This window comes from Tamandua tetradactyla, chromosome 13 (assembly GCF_023851605.1).
Source record: "Tamandua tetradactyla isolate mTamTet1 chromosome 13, mTamTet1.pri, whole genome shotgun sequence".
Classification (NCBI taxonomy): Eukaryota; Metazoa; Chordata; class Mammalia; order Pilosa; family Myrmecophagidae; genus Tamandua; species Tamandua tetradactyla.
This window is the reverse complement of record NC_135339.1, coordinates 27,281,241-27,285,258: the sequence shown is the minus strand read 5'-3', so window position 1 is coordinate 27,285,258 and position 4,018 is coordinate 27,281,241. Positions and strand designations below refer to the sequence as shown.

The 4,018-nt window shown below is 51.3% G+C and overlaps 1 long non-coding RNA gene across 3 annotated transcripts; it reads left to right on the top strand.

The window, feature by feature from the left end:
• Window positions 1-87: 87 nt before the first annotated feature.
• On the top strand, window positions 88-3,340 carry LOC143653063 (uncharacterized). 3 transcript variants are annotated; one of them, XR_013161065.1, is made up of 4 exons: window positions 88-242; window positions 901-1,045; window positions 1,338-1,517; window positions 2,980-3,340. It is a non-coding gene; the product is annotated as an uncharacterized LOC143653063 (long non-coding RNA). The 3 variants fall into 3 exon arrangements; XR_013161067.1 differs by having other exon boundaries at window positions 901-1,080; XR_013161066.1 differs by having other exon boundaries at window positions 88-550.
• Window positions 3,341-4,018: the final 678 nt, after the last annotated feature.

Below are 4,018 nucleotides of genomic sequence, written 5' to 3'. Positions count from 1 at the left end.
TTTGGGGGGTGAGAGTGGGGTGGGGCTGCCGGGAGACAGATTATGATGTGAGTGAGAAGTGAGGGGAGATGTGGGCTGTGGGTTAGTGAAGGCTTGTCATCAGCAAAGTGGTGGAGACTACAGCATTCTCCCAGGGGAGTATGCATTGTAGTGTATCCCAGTCCCTTGGGAGCGTTTATAAATAAGATAGGATCCTGGGTCTCCCTGCCCCTCAACTCCCACCACAGAGAGAGGCTGACACAGTAAGTTGGGGTGAGCCCTTATAGGTGACTCTGGGCTCTTTTGCTTGCAAGAGAAGAAGCCCAATGCAGGAGACCTGGGTTCAATTCCCAGACCATGCAACCCCCCCCCAAAAAAAAATTTAAAAATGAAAAAGAGAAGAAGCCCAACTCAAACTGGCTTGAGCCAAAAAAGAGAACTGATTGACTCATGGAACTGAGATTTAGGCATTGATGAGCATCTGGCACAGTTTGATCGAAGGGTTTAACCAACGTCTTAGGTCTCAGTTTGTCTGAATATCTGCTTGCCTCTGGGTGGGCTTCATTCTAAGGTAAGATCTTTACCAACAGTGGCAAGATGTGCCCTGCAGCTTCTGCTGATATCCTTTTTGTGAAGAAATAGCCATCACTTCCCAACCGTTCCAGACTGACTCTCATCGGCCTGAATGGGACCCCATGCCCACTTCAGACCCAATCACTGCAGCCCAGGGAGATGGGAGATGCTAATTGATTAGGTTTGGCTCACATGTCCCAGAGCCAGGAAAGGGGTCGACCCCATCAGAACCACAGGGTGTGAGGGTGAGAAAATTTCCCAAAGGAAACTGAGTCAGAATTGCTAGGAGAAGAGGGAAGAGGCTTGGGGCAGATGAGACAGGTGTCTGCGCTGCTGTGGCCTTCACAGGTGATTCTGATATGCAGCCAGGTGAAAACCCGGGTGGAAGAGCCCAGAAGAGGACCTGCCACAGAATCCCGAGGAGGTCTGACCACTACGGGGAGAGGAAAAGGGATCTGCAGGGAAGATGGAGAAGCAGAGAAGAGAGACAAGAGTAAATGGGATGGCAGGGTCTCGGGAGCCGGCATGGTGAGGGTTTCAGGAAGGGGGAGGTCACTAAAGCCTCAGGGAGGGAAAGTGAGGTAGGATTCCCTCACTAAGAGTCGGCTTCGAGGGGTTGGCAGGAGTTTAAGGTGCAGAGAACAGGCGAGTGAAGGCTGGCTAGGCTTGCTAGCAGAGGATCCAGCAGAAGCACACGTGTAGAGACAGAAAATACTTCATAGAAAAAACAGTAGAGATGGTGTATATAGGGGAATTTTTGTTTTGTTTTGTTTTGTTCTGTTTAGCTTTCTGAAGTGGTAGCAGAATGTCCGTGTTTATGTAGGAATGTAACCTAGATCACAGATCAGTCACGTTCTCTGGGGGAACACTGAAGGCCTCCACCCCAGCGCCGCAAACGAGGAGTTATCCTGGGCCACAGGGCCTCCGCCCTTCTCCCTGGGAACCTCCAAAGTGCCTCTTTTAAGGTATTTACACTGTTTTGTGGATTTGCACTCTTCTGACCTTTATGACAGTTTTTCTGGACCGGACCACTCAACTTTGAGCTCCTAGAGGGCTGGCAGGGTCTTTTTAACCTCTGTGTATCCTGCCTCTGGTACCCATGTCTGCAGAAAGAGGGGTTTGAAATAAAATCAATTACAGTATAACATTTGCCTGGGGTGGGCAATGCTCAACCTGAAAGGAAATTCCCTAGGGTAAGAAGGGGAAAGGGGGTGCATATCTGGAGATAGGGTTCCTCAGCTGAAGCAAAGTCCTGCCCCCACCTGCCACTACTCCCAGCTATTGGTGGGCAAAAAGAGATTAGCTATGACTTATTTGCTTTCTCTTGGGATTGAATTTTTTTCCTTTTTTATAACTGAGCCCAGAAGTGGCCATGCCTAAGCTGGCACTAGCAGCCATGGAGTTCTAAAGAAGGAAACAGACACCGTTTATTGAGTGCTTACTATGTGCCAGGCACTGTGCTACGTGCTTTCCATGTAGTACCTCATTACGTCCTTCCAAACAGGAGGGTACCTTTATTATAAGTTCATTTTATAAATGAGAAAACTGAAGCCCAGAGATATTAAGGACCCCCAAATCGATGGAACTGGGACTTACACCTAGGTTTCTAAGAAGTCCTCCTGCAAGTCTCTGGGGTTTGGAGATGTTATTTCTGATGCTGGGGTCACTGATACGTTGCTCAGGCCAAACACTGTGCCCTCCTCCAGCTTCTAATCACACAGGACACCAGGTTTCATCGCCTGGACTTTCTTGAGGGCAGCTAGAATCCTTAAAAGGAAAAGATTAGCAATTGAAAGAAAGAATGAATGAAACTAACCCCCCAGTTCCTCCACCCCACTAGCCTGGGGAGAGTTGGGAGAGAAGGGACCAAAGTTCCTGTACAGAAACTCTCCAGCGCCCCCTGGTGGCCTGCAACACCCCTGGGTTCTCAGAGGTCACTCCCTCTCTGTACAGCAGAATTGGGACACCCCACTACAAGGATGGGGAAACGCAGGCTCAAGCACCCAAAGTCGCAAATCAAAGAAATGCTAGAGTTGGGACTGGAACTCAGAGTTCCTGAGTGTCAACCTTTTCTAAAGCATCGTTTTCTATCCCTGCAGTCCTCTCCGGGGGTCTGGCTGGCCCAGCAGCAGTGGTGCTTCAATCATTTCCTATATTAGAAATACCATGTTACAAGTTCAATGCACTCTATCAGGTGTGCCATGAGACTGTATTATATATTACGGTCCACCAGATCATATATAAAACCTGAAGCTTGTACTGACACATCCTGTAATTATAAAACAGAATCTTAACCCCCACCCCCACCCACCCCACCCCCACGTTGCACATTTCAATGTCAGCAGGAAGTCAACCTTCTCACCCCTGCCTGCTGTTCCGGGGAGGGAGGCTTTCCCCACAAACTCAATCCCACCACCTCATTTGCAGGAATGTCAAGAGGCTCGAGGAGATAAGGTCTCTCAGGTGGTGACCAGAAAAGAGAGGGGCTCAGAGGAAACTAGGAAATGTCCTTCAGACCACCCACCAGCTTTTCTCCACTGGAGCATAGGAAATGCCAGAAGGAGGAAGCAGGGTTAGCCATAAGGAAGAAGTCCATCCCCCATGGTGCATGAGTAGGTGTGGGAAGCGCTCCCTTTTCAAGAAGGCGGTGGCTGGGATGATTGGCCGGTGGGACAGCGGAAGAGTGGAATGGGTCTCAGATGCAGACCATGAACGGAGGGCAGCAGGACTGACCCGTCTGTCATGTACTCTGGAAGAAAACATCTCAGGTTTTACTCTCCTGTTCTGTTCTTGATCCTGGGAATCACAAAAGGGCTCCAATTCTGCCGCCCCCTGCAGGGTTGACTTTGCATCTTGGTGTAAAGACGCGGTGGGGACAGATGAGCCCACTATGGGCACTGGTTAAGCTGCAGGACTCAGCTAGGTGCTGAGCCCAAGGTGGAGTCCGGCTGGGGAGGGAGGGGCTGAGAACCTGAGGGTGGAGGTGGGAGCGCAGTGGTGCCAAAAGAATTCCGATCGGCCTGCTCAGGACTCGGAAATTCCTCCGGATGCCCTAACGGTAACTCAGCCGGGCTCCTGGAGGGTCCCAAAGACGGGCTTTTTGCCGACTTGTCAAAAAACTGAGCGGTGCCGGCTGCGGGGCTGCAGGGGAAGGTCAATTCGCCTCGGGGCGAATCCGGGGAAAGGGAGAGAAGTGCGAGTCGTGGCTTCACTCCACACCCCTTTCCTGCCTATAAATAACCCCAACTGTCACTTCAAAGGAGACAGACAGTAAGGGAGAGGGGCTCCTGGGGCCGGCGGACTGGGACCGCGGGGCCTGCGCACCACGCCCCCCACCCCGGGCGAGTTTGCATAAATAAACAAATCCAAGCCGTCCGCCCCGCAGGAGGTGGAGGAGGAGAGTGGAGGAGGGAGGGGGCGGGAGAGATTAGTTTGGGAAGTAGCAGGGATTGCTCATCCGATCCGT